The sequence below is a fragment of the Papaver somniferum genome, unplaced genomic scaffold (assembly GCF_003573695.1).
Source record: "Papaver somniferum cultivar HN1 unplaced genomic scaffold, ASM357369v1 unplaced-scaffold_128, whole genome shotgun sequence".
Taxonomy (NCBI): Eukaryota; Viridiplantae; Streptophyta; class Magnoliopsida; order Ranunculales; family Papaveraceae; genus Papaver; species Papaver somniferum.
In genome coordinates this window covers 9,632,205-9,645,060 of record NW_020621936.1, presented here as the reverse complement: position 1 = coordinate 9,645,060, position 12,856 = coordinate 9,632,205, and the positions used below count along the sequence as shown (strand labels likewise).

Below are 12,856 nucleotides of genomic sequence, written 5' to 3'. Positions count from 1 at the left end.
CGCCTAAAAACCATTGTCCCTCGCAAGACATCAAAAGAAACAACTCTCTGGTATCTAGGGTTAAAGCTACACTACTCGCACGGTCAAAAGTTGCAGAATGAGATGCAGATGCTTGATCTGGAGCATTTCCAACATGACTTGCCTTTTTCTAATCTGTTTTCCCTGACAAGTGACAATATCTCTATTTTTATTTATTTTTTGGATTAAAAACTTACGGTTATGGAAATTTCCCCTAATCTTTTTTTATAGACCTACTAGGTATCACCGGGGCCTTACGGCCCCGGCTCAATCTCTGCTTTTATATCCACGTAAATGAAGTTTTCTTAAGTATTTGATTATTTGAAAACAAAAGTATATGGACATAGAAAAAAGAATTTAAACTCGTATTTTACATTGTATAGTAAAATAAATAATGGCTTTATATAATATAATTACTAAACAATCCTAGTTAAAATTGAAATTAATCGAGGTTTTAAAGTAGGTGTTAAAATATATTTGTGAGATATGTTTATTTAGAGATTTTGTAAATTAATATCAGAGTAAACCAATATTTGTAGAATCCCTCATGTTTGTAATTTTAATCGGGAATTGGTAACCCTAGTGTTGAATCCCTAATATTTGTGATATTTATAGAATCCTTATTTCGCACAAATCATAGTTATAGTAATTGAATTTATAATGTCAACTAAAACAATAATTATAGCAGATAGAAGATTTGGATAACTCAAAACACAGTCATAAAACTCTAAATTAAAAACTACGTTAATAAGAATATAAGGTTTCATATAAATAATCAAATCTTATCCTAATAACTTATATTTCAATCATAGTTGACGTAATTCTAATTAAAATTGAAATTAATCGAGGTTCTAAAATAGGATTAGAATCATCGTAGTTGTCTTCTTAATAAAAATATATCTTGTGGGACATGTCAATCTAGAGATTTCGTAGATTAATATCAGATCAAATCCATTATTTGTAGCTCCATATTTGTAATCATAATGAGGAATTGGTTTCTCTGTAACACAAAATTTAAGGTGGCGCAGTTTGCGTAGGATTTTTCTCTTCTTAAACACATTATTTCACCAATATCGTGTCCCCTGATTATCTTGGCCATTATAAATTTTTATGTCAATTTTGTTACCGAAAATATATCTCCAGCATTGGCCACCGGTCCTTCAGGAAGCCACCCGTAGTCATCTATATCTAGGATCACAGTTATTATGGATCCAATACATAATTTGATAATGTGTTCTGGTAATACGCCAAATTGAGCTATATTTAGGAATTTAGCAATGAAATTTCTACCGCTGAATATCCCTGGATGTCTTCACTTCAATATATCTTCGCAGTAATATTTATGTTTATTATATTTGATAATACCATCGCTTTCCAAGTTACTTTTCAACTCTCTCGAAGCAGCATCTTATGCATAATATACTTTTGTCATAATAAAAATTAGTTTTAAACAAAGGAACATAATTTTTTACAGTTCCTCGGTAAACATGGAAAAATGTATGAACATATTCAGAATAAAAATGCAACATTACCTCGTATTTGTATTGGTAAACTGATTTTTGGATCCCTTTTTGAACCTAAAAGCATATCTATTTTTGATCCCTTTTTGAACTTAAAAGCACATCCATACATCCTTGTTTTGTGTTTTATTATCCACAAACTTTCTTTGGTTGTTCCTTTAAACTTACATTGTCTAATTCTTTTGTTGTTTAATGGATGAAATTGTTGTCTTCTTAATATACTTTTATTAAGAAGACAACTACGATAATTTTAAGTCATATCTTAGAACCTCGATTAATATCAGACCAATCCATTATTTGTAGCTTCATATTTGTAATCTTAATAGGGGATTGGTTTCTCTGTAGCACAAAATTTAAGGTATCGCAGTTTGGGTAGGATTTTTCTCTTATTAAACACACTATTTCACCAATATTGTGTCCCCTGATTATCTTGGCCTTTATAAATTTGTATGTCAATTATGTTATCAAAAATATATCACCAGAATTGGCCATCAGTCCTTCAGGAAGCCACCCGTAGTCATCTATATCTAGGATCACACTTATTATGGATCCAATACATAGTTTGATAATGTGTTCTGGTAATTCGTCAAGTTTAGCTATATTTAGGAATTTAGCAAAGAAATTTCTACCGTTGAATATCCCTGGATGTCTCCACTTCAATATCTTCAAAGTTATATTTCTGTTTATTATATTTGATAATACCATCGCTTTCCAAGTTACTTTTCAACTCTCTCGAAGGAGCATCTTATGCATAATATAATTTTGTCATAATAAAAAATAGTTTTAAACAAAAGAACATAATTTTTTACAGTTCCTCGGTAAACATGGCAAAATGTATGAACATATTCAGCATAAAAATGCAACATTACCTCGTATTTGTATTGGTAAACTTTGGATCCCTTTTTGAACCTAAAAGCATTTTTTTTTTATCCCTTTTTGAACCTAAAAGCATATCCATACATCCTTGTTTTGTGTTTTATTATCCATAAACTTTCTTTGGTTGTTCCCTTAAACTTACATTGTCCAATTCTTTTGTTGTTTAATGGATGAAATTGTTGTGTCTTCTTAATATATTTTTATTAAGAAGATAACTACGATAATTTTAAGTCATATTTTAGAACCTCGATTAATATCATAACAATCCATTATTTGTAGCTTCATATTTGTAATCTTAATGGGAATTGGTTTCTCTGTAGCACAAAATTTAAGGTGGCGCAGTTTGTGTAGGATTTTTCTCTTCTTAAACAAACTATTTCACCAATATTGTGTCCACTGATTATCTTGGCCTTTATAAATTAGTATGTCAATTATGTTACCGAAAGTATATCACCAGTATTAGCCACCGGTCCTTCAGGAAGCCACCCGTAGTACGTCATCTATATCTGGGATCACAGTTATTATGGATCCAATACATAGTTTTATAACGTGTTATGGTAATTCGTCAAATTGAGCTATATTTAGGAATTTAGCAAAGAAATTTCTACCGTCGAATATCCCTGGATGTCTCCACTTCAATATCTTCACAGTAATATTTCTGTTTATTATATTTGATAATACCATCGCTTTCCAAGTTACTATTCAACTCTCTCGAAGGAGCATCTTATGCATAATATAATTTTGTCATAATAAAAATTAGTTTTAAACAAAGGAACATAATTTTTTACAGTTCCTCGGTAAACATGGCAAAATGTATGAACATATTCAGCATAAAAATGCAACATTACCTCGTATTTGTATTGGTAAACTGATTTTTGGATCCCTTTTTGAACCTAAAAGCATAACTATTTTTGATTCCTTTTTGAACCTAAAAGCATATCCATACATCCTTGTTTTGTGTTTTATCATCCACAAACTTTCTTTGGTTGTTCCTTTAAACTTACATTGTCTAATTCTTCTGTTGTTTAATGGATGAAATTGTTGTCTTCTTAATATATTTTTATTAAGAAGACAACTACGATAATTTTAAGTCCTATTTTAGAACCTCGATTAATATCAGACCAATCCATTATTTGTAGCTTCATATTTGTAATCTTGATGGGGAATTGGTTTCTTTGTAGCACAAAATTTAAGGTGGCGCAGTTTGCGTAGGATTTTTCTCTTCTTGAACAAACTATTTCACCAATATTGTGTCCCCTGATTATCTTGGCCTTTATAAATTCGTATGTCAATTCTGTTACCGAAAGTATATCACCAGCATTGGCCACCGGTCCTTCAGGAAGCCACCCGTAGTACGTCATCTATATCTAGGATCACAGTTATTATGGATCCAATACATAGTTTGATAACGTGTTCTGGTAATTCGTCAAATTGAGCTATATTTAGGAATTTAGCAATGAAGTTTGTACCGTTGAATATCCCTGGATGTCTCCACTTCAATATCTTCACAATAATATTTCTGTTTATTATATTTGATAATACCATCGCTTTCCAAGTTACTTTTCAACTCTCTCGAAGCAGCATCTTATGCATAATATACTTTTGTTATAATAAAAATTAGTTTTAAACAAAGAAACATAATTTTTTACAGTTCCTCCGTAAACATGGCAAAATGTATGAACATATTCAGCATAAAAATACAACATTACCTCGTATTTGTATTGGTAAACCGAATTTTGGATCCCTTTTCGAACATAAAAGCATATCTATGTTTGATCCCTTTTTGAACCTAAAAGCGTATCCATACATCCTTGTTTTGTGTTTTATTATCCACAAACTTTCTTTGGTTGTTCCTTTAAACTTACATTGTCTAATTCTTTTGTTGTTTAATGGATGAAATTGTTGTGTCTTCTTAATATTTTTTTATTAAGAAGACAACTACGATAATTTTAAGTCCTATTTTAGAACCTCGATTAATATCAGACCAATCCATTATCTGTAGCTTCATATTTGTAATCTTAATGGGGAATTGGTTTCTCTGTAGCACAAAATTTAAGGTATCGCAGTTTGCGTAGGATTTTTCTCTTCTTAAACACACTATTTCACCAGTATTGTGTCTCCTGATTATCTTGGCCTTTATAAATTCGTATGTCAATTTTGTTACCGAAAATATATCACCATCATTGGCCACCGGACCTTCAGGAAGCCACCCGTAGTCATCTATATCTAGGATCACAGTTATTATGGATCCAATACATAGGTTGATAACGTGTTCTGGTAATTCGTCAAATTGAGCTATATTTAGAAATTTAGCAATGAAATTTCTAACGCTGAATATCCCTGGATGTCTCCACTTCAATATCTTCACAGTAATATTTCTGTTTATTATATTTGATAATACCATCGCTTTCCAAGTTACTTTTCAACTCTCTCGAAGCAGCATCTTATGCATAATATACTTTTGTCATAATAAAAATTAGTTTTAAACAAAGGACCATAATTTTTTACAGTTCCTCGGTAAACATGGAAAATTGTATGAACATATACAGCATAAAAATGCAACATTACCTCGTATTTGTATTGGATAAACTGATTTTTGGATCCCTTTTTGAATCTAAAAGCATATCTATTTTTGATCCCTTTTTGAACCTAAAAGAATATATATACATCCTTGTTTTGTGTTTTATTATCCACAGACTTTCTTTGGTTGTTCCGTTAAACTTACATTGTCTAATTCTTCTGTTGTCCCAGATTTTGTCGATGTTGGTTCTATACTCTTCCTCAAGGTGTTTTTTGAATTTCTTGAGATGTTGCACTTGGATTCTATTAGTCCGTTTCACCTTTGTGTGGATGCACTGGCTATGAGCCTCTCTATTATCTTCACTCCCTTTAAACGCGAATTTTTGAGTACGTAGATATTCTGACTGTTCCAATTATTAGAAAAACATAATAGAAATGAGAATATATAGATATCCATTTAGGAAAAAAATGTAGAGTCCTTTATTCGTTTATAATTCATACAATTTAGGAAATTTTCTAGTTTTATATCCAAGTCATAACCGGAAACTCGGTTTCTCAATCAAACTTCGCCTACGGTTGAACCTCTCCTTATAGTCTTAAGTGTACATACTGTATTTTTTTTTTGTAGCAATGCATTAAAAAATACTACAACTTAGTCAATGTATAACTTAGTCAATTATACAATAATTAACTTACATCATTCCAGGTACCTATATATCTACAACATCAGTAAACACCTAGTAATAACATCATTACTAATAGAATCAGTTTATATTTAGACGCACAGTTCCACCAAAAATTATATCTTGAAAGAAAATATACATCACTTGATTTGATTTTATCAATATTTATCCATAATTAGTTTTAAATCCGATCATCATTAATGGAGACTGAAACAGAGAAATCAAAAAAATAAATGGTCCATGTTAGTCTAGTTTAGTACGTAATGGTGATAACGATGAGGGAGAAACAAATGAGGTGACTTTTTATCTACGTAACATATTTCAACATACTTAGAGAATGATACAGAGAAGTGCTCGAATTGGGTCAACTCCATGCAAAAATTAATTATTGGTGCTTTACTTCAAAAGTATAGTATCATAGTCTTTTTTAACAGACAAAATATGATTTACTTAACTAATCAACTTAACATGTGATTGTGAGCCTAACCTAGTGAAGTTAAGGTGAGATTACACAAAAGTCATGTAATATAGTGCAGGGACTACAACAATGTGACACTAACACACCAATACGTCTATACTTCCAGTTTAGCTTGCATAATTAATTAGGATCTTGGTCGTTGAACATGCAGTTACATTGAGTCGTAAACTGACTTTGACCGTATATTTTTTTATCAAAATATGAAATAGTTAAATGACATCATCTCTTATCCAGTTAACACCTTAAACTGATAGAATATCGCGCCCAAGTTGTAGGGTGCGTTTGTGGAATATAGCAGTTATTGAGATGAACGATTATATTGGGAAGATTATTTGGGTGATGATTTAGAGGGAAAAATAAAAACCTTTTAAAAAATACAAACGGTCAACATCAGTCAACCGTTAGTCGACGCGTTTGGCAAAATGCAAAAGGCCAATTGACAGTTTTTTTTTTATGGTTTTTGGGTTAGTCTACGACCCTAATGCATCAATTACATGTTCCACAACTATGATTTTACACATTAAACTCTACACGCTTTTACAAAATATCTCCTTATCAACTTAGCAAGCAATTATAAGTAGTACTCCCTTCGTCCCACTTTAGATGAAGGTTTAAGTCTATTTTCAAGTCTTAATACCTGAAGGTTTCATATTTTCACAAAACCAATAGTACTCTTGCATTGTATCTTGGAACTATGTGTTTTTTTAATGCACGAATAACTGTTAATGTTTAAAGACTTTTATTAAGGACATAGACTGGAAAAAAAATTCATATCTCTATATTCCTTAAATTACGTGAAATACCCTAAACCTTTATCTCACCATGGACAAAGGGGGCATAAAGTAATTTGTTATGATTCTTTAGAATGTCCTTTGATACCCCTAAATGCATGTACCTGTAAAAGCTAAAATAATTATATCCCAAGTTACATCGACGATGACTAACCCCAAATTATAAAACCAACAATTGTCGCATGTTGGATCCCTAATTCCATGACCATGGACCCGCGGGAAATGAAACCTTGTCCTGCCCAAATTAGTAGTCGGCGAAATATTTTTGGTCAAGTAACGATGTTGGTGACATGGTTATAGTTTTTTTTACTGAACCCAAACGGTAAAAAATTTGAAGCTAATTTTTTTGGTGACATGTTCTTTTTATAAGTCTCTACATTCCAACCAAAAATGAGAGCATTCCGAGATGTATAAAACTGCAATCTACGATTTTGGATATTAACCGTTGAAGATTAACGGTTAAAATTAAAATTTGTGGATGACGAAGTCTCGTATTTCAGAATACTCTCATTTTTGGTAGGAACGTAGAATTTTATATGGGGAACATGTCACCAAAAAATTAGCTTCAAATTTATTATCGGTTGGGCTCAGTAGAAAAAATGGCGCTAAAATGTGAAGATTATGTCAATATAACCATGTCAACGGATCTCATTAATAAGTTACAATAAAAGGAAAAACATCCACATTAGCGTGGCAACTAACACTCACGATAGATGCATGATGTCGTGTGCAACTTGTGTAATTGTAAATCTCCATTGGTGAAGCTACATCAATCAGCTTAGTTTCTAAGATATTTACGAACATACGGAACAAAATTGATAGCTAATGGCCAGGGAGCCAGAAATCTTGGTAGATGCTAATTACTAATGGTCTTGGAAGCCCATTTCTTACAAAATTTTACATTTACATCCAACCCATGCTTGATCTTATTTATAAACAGAAAAGATGTGGTTAATATTACAAATGAATTTTACGTAACCTCTATTAAAATATTCTTTTAAAAGGATTTTCATCATCATTTAACTATCCAAAGACCACCAACAACGACGAATTAGAAGTAGTATGTAAATCACAAATATATTACGAAAAAACTTATCATTCAGATTAATCTGCTCATGAGATTTTGGATTCTAAGGAACAACGAAAAACATAAAACAGATAATATTCTTATAAATTATCCAGGCTACGTCATTTCATAAAAGGTTGAGGCATGAGCAGCAGCTACTACTCGGCATTGGTTTCCATAAAACTAATATCAGCCAGCTGCAATCATTCAAAATGTTATGTGAAGCAATTAAAATTGACAGAATGAGAGAGAGGGAGGGACTCACAATTTTTCCTCTCAGGCAGAATTTTAGGAAGCAGCTTCATTTTCTTCTCTATTGTATTCCCACCAAGACCTGCCTTGTTATTCTTTACATGCATATATATTGTATCTAGCCTTACCTGTTGGTAAAGAAGCTAATTAACTAAACTCTCTCCCTACACCAATTTCTAAGACAAACTACAATATAAAGAGAGTTTAAAATAGAGATTTAAATGAATACTAACAAAAATGGAATTGAAAGACCTTTTCGTTTTCACTCTATACTTAATAGTAGACAGGAACTCAAAACCATGATCAGAAGCCCGAAATGATTGCACCTGGGATTTCATCAATAGGAAAACAGTCAAGAATATGCTAGACGGCAGTGAAGAGAGAGGTGTGAAAGGAAACCAAAAATACAATGAAGATTTTACTTTCTGACATCTTCCTTTAAGATAAATTCCCAATATTTTGTTTGGTCTTTTTGGTTATGAAATTGGGTTGATTCTCAACTTCTCCAATCCTCCTTCCCTCTGCATTTGTGCTCCCTTTGTTCTCTCGTTCGTCTACATTTCAGATTATAATGAAAAGAGTTAGCATAAATTACCAAAAAATGATTAAAGTTCTATGAGCTTACTTAGTACTATTTTGTGTTTGTAACTTGGAATTCGGCTTACACTATAATAATCAATCTATACCACGAATAAGAATAAAAATAAAATGAAAGAGGAAATAAAATAACTTTTTCTTTGCTTTTGTTTCTTCAGTAAGAGCTCTTAATATCTTTAAACCTACTTTAGTGTTCTGCAATGTGAAACCAACATCAAATTCCACTACTTTGAGTATGGACAAATTACTATCACAAAACAGCTGAGACACTTGCAACTATTGAACGTGTATATAAAGAAAACTATATATATGCAGGCTTGGACACATCATAAAAGGAGGATCCAAAAAAATATTTTATAGAAAACAATCAAACATAGAATCGAAATAACGATTTTGAACTGATAATAATTTGATTACCAACGTTATATGGGGAATATAGAGGAGAAACTTTATGTGGTAGGGAGAAAGATGTAGATCTTGATATTTTGATGAATAGACAACTAACAGATATTTGGGCTAATCTTTACCTAGAGAAAGAAGTAGATCTTGATATTTACAGACAGGGAGCAATACCGATCCAGTTCTGATGAAAAGCGTGTTTACCATTCAGAGGTGGAAGCTGATAAGAGTGCACAACCACTACAAAACTACATCGAAAACAACATCAGACACAATTAAGAAGATGGAAATGTGAAGATTTAATCAGCCACATCCAAAAAACCTAAAATTTTAAACATGTAACCCAATGAACAATCATCTACAACTTCATTGTCTCCCTTCTCTCTTTCTGGTATTTATCACTTTCCCAGGTCCCACACGCATTCATAAAGTCCGGGTAAAAAATAAAAATCCATGATTACTAACTGAAACCGAAAACCCAAAAAAAATAAATTGAAATTGGATTGATTTCCTATATAATCTATGCCTAGTGATGAAACTGCTCTGAAACACATTCAACAGCTTCTGTACAATCTTGGGGATTTTACCATTAGTAGAAAGTGCTTAGTAGTAGTGATAGGTTCGCTTGGAATACAACATACAGGTGTCTATCCCACTATTCTTCTAGTTAATGAAAGAGCTTACCAAATTAGAAGCCACGGAAAGACATATAATAATTCAAACGCCAGAAAGCTAGTCTGCCAACAACAAAAAATTGGTCAAAGACTGTATGTTTGTTGCATAAGGAATCCATACCAATCAACCAACAACTTATTTTCCTTCAAAATAACACAATCAAGTAAAGCCAAAATGGAAAAGACGTACCTCTTAATTGAAGAATCAGAATTTGGTACTCTAAAGACTTTTTTTCTTTGCAACCTATTTTCCATCCAATGCTTCACGCTGCAATTGCAACAAAATTATGTCATGTCGAGACCACAAAACTGATTAGGCTAAAAGAAGATATAATGTATCGACTAATGTAGACAAATAAAGCCCACTGATTTCCATCTAAGCAATACGACATAAGCTCGAGAAGGATTTTCATTCGATGAATGTATAAGGTGCAAATTTGAATTTAGATATAACTGATAAAATCATGTTCGCAGATTTTTCCATGATGGCCCAAGTAAATTGATGAAATAACTACCAAAAACGAAAACACAAAACAATATTTGATTACATATAAAGTTTTGACTTCACCAAAGCATTTTACTATTATAGGAGTTGCATAGGTATGAAGATGCTGGCCATCTTAATAATTCCCATTTACTGGTAATCAATTAACAACTATGAGGAGTCAAATAAGCTATCTCATCTTTTAAATCTAGTAAGCATTTTCCTATGGTGAAGAGAGCATTTATCCTTCCAAATCAATGTAACTTTCTACTAATGTGAAACAATCAAAAGTTCCAGAATGATGAACTGGTTAAGATGGTTTAAGTGGTATCAAGAACATTCTCTAAATAATGACGTAACATATATATTAAACTTAGAGGGAGGGAGGGAGAGAAAGAGAAGACCTGTTGGTAGTAAGAGAATCAGGTGTTGTTGTAAGAAAGGAATTGCAAACTTGGAGCAAGCAGTGTAGGCTTACTTCTTTTGCTCCGTCAAATTAAGAATCATATTCAGTAGATGGATACCTTAGACGCTCCTGTTATCATCATTAGACCACTTACTCTATTCAGAAAGCTCACCAACTGCACCGTTCAACTTGATGAATTGCAGTTAGTAGTTAATCGTATCCTATCAGATTTAGAATTCACTAATATATGACATTACTAAAGATAGAAATATACATACTTGTTTACCACCTTCCGTGCTATGTGGTTAAGAGAGTGCATGATCTTTAAGATAAGTAATTTAAACAATAACCGGGATATACACAACTAATGATCTCCAAGTATTTTAGGTGTTCAATTTCTACTTCTTTTAAAAATACTTTCATCTTCAAGATTCTTACTTATCGCAATGGGCTTATGTACCTTATTTTCAAATACCTTACAGCAGATTCTGAAGATCTGATGTGCGGCCAACTCCCTGTACTTCTCTAACTTTGTAACCTCTTCACGTGATTTAGCCATATCTGATACAAATACATTAACTAAGGATACCTTCCTTAGTTGCGAAAACACATAGTATAGATATAGTGTATAAGGACAGACCTTCTGGCGCTGTTGCACTACCTTACTTTGGCGTGCTTTCTGGGATGAGCGGATATCCCTGGCAATTCGGACAACAATCAAACGTAATAGAAATGAGGTTAATCACAAAACTACATATATATCTAAGTCACGAAATCATACTTTAGCCCTGATAGCTGACACATGTAATTTTGGATGCTGATATTTTGTAAACATACATGTATTGGTTCGTTGCCCATGATGTTCATCACCGTCAGTGAGTTGTAGTTGTGTTACTTCTTTCTCGGGACATATCTTCTCCTGGAATGCTTTTTGTGCTTCCGATATGGATCACTGGCAAATCAAAATATAAGCCAAGTTACGTAACAGAAAATACCAAGTTGATTAGAGTTAAACATAACCATTAGCAACATATGCAACATACAATTAAATTTAACCCCCAATTTTAATTAGAGTTATCCATAACCATCAGCAAATTTTTCTTTTTCTTTTAATAGTAAATCCCTGGGTTGTAGCATGTATTGGGTTCATACGTCTCTGAGGTACTCTCGTGATAATACAGATGAATACCAATCATCTGCAGTATTGGTATTCATCAGCAAATTGCTCTGAGGTATTGTATTGATCTCAGCAACTACAGTTTTTATATACAAATCAGTTGAGGAGGTGAAATTTTGATTAAAATTGAGTGAGAAACTGGAAGATTTTCCATAGCCAGTTTTTGGTTAAGATGCAGACGAAGATAAGGTTGCCATATCCGTAAATTCCCAAACAATTAAAGAAAGAAAACCAACAAATTTCAATACCTAATCGGTCTACAAACAAACCTATGGGTTGCAATTAATTGAAGAGGACATCCAGTATGGTGGAAACTTAAACGATAATTCTAGTTTGTTTTGATAATCTGTAATACATTAAAAAAAACAAAAGAAAAAGGAAGCATACATGTTGTTGATGATGTCCATTACTCTCACCGGGAGTTTCACCTTTCTCTCTCGCTCGACGTTATGCTTGAGCTCCAGAACCTTTACTTTTAAGGTTTATATAATCATGATTTGATGGCATATCTGCTAAATCGCCGTAAAGAAAGATGGGTATCTTCTAAAGGATTAAGGTTAGGTTGATGATCAGTCTTTCTCTGAAAAAATTATTCTGAAGCAGGAGTCCGAACAAAAGAGTTTTGTTATACATTTTATACGGTAAATAAAAAAAGAAAACGCAAGCTTTCTCAACCGTCCAAGCAAAAACTCCATCCGGAGCTTCCCCACGGCCGGATGATGGCCCTCGTTCAACGTCGTCCGTCTGATAATCTTGGCTATCATGGAGACAAACCTCATACCTTTTTATAACAATGATAAGAGATACCATCTGTTTAAGATGTTTGGTTAAATGTACCGTCTTTAGGTATTGCACGCTTATGCAACACTCTATTCACTGCATCCAGAATCATCATTACGTTTTGGAAGTTACCAT

General features: G+C 32.6%; 1 long non-coding RNA gene across 11 annotated transcripts; it reads right to left on the bottom strand.

Annotated features, from left to right (window-relative positions):
- Nucleotides 1–7,949: 7,949 nt before the first annotated feature.
- LOC113332082 lies at nt 7,950–12,645 on the bottom strand. 11 transcript variants are annotated; one of them, XR_003351341.1, is made up of 9 exons: nt 12,329–12,644; nt 11,602–11,716; nt 10,763–11,462; nt 10,065–10,142; nt 9,885–9,937; nt 9,329–9,448; nt 8,627–8,758; nt 8,438–8,530; nt 7,950–8,332 (listed from the first exon to the last, which is right to left on the bottom strand). It is a non-coding gene; the product is annotated as an uncharacterized LOC113332082 (long non-coding RNA). The 11 variants fall into 11 exon arrangements; XR_003351340.1 differs by having other exon boundaries at nt 8,457–8,530; nt 12,329–12,643; XR_003351336.1 differs by having other exon boundaries at nt 7,950–8,758; nt 10,763–10,893; nt 11,225–11,325; nt 11,405–11,462; nt 12,329–12,641.
- Nucleotides 12,646–12,856: the final 211 nt, after the last annotated feature.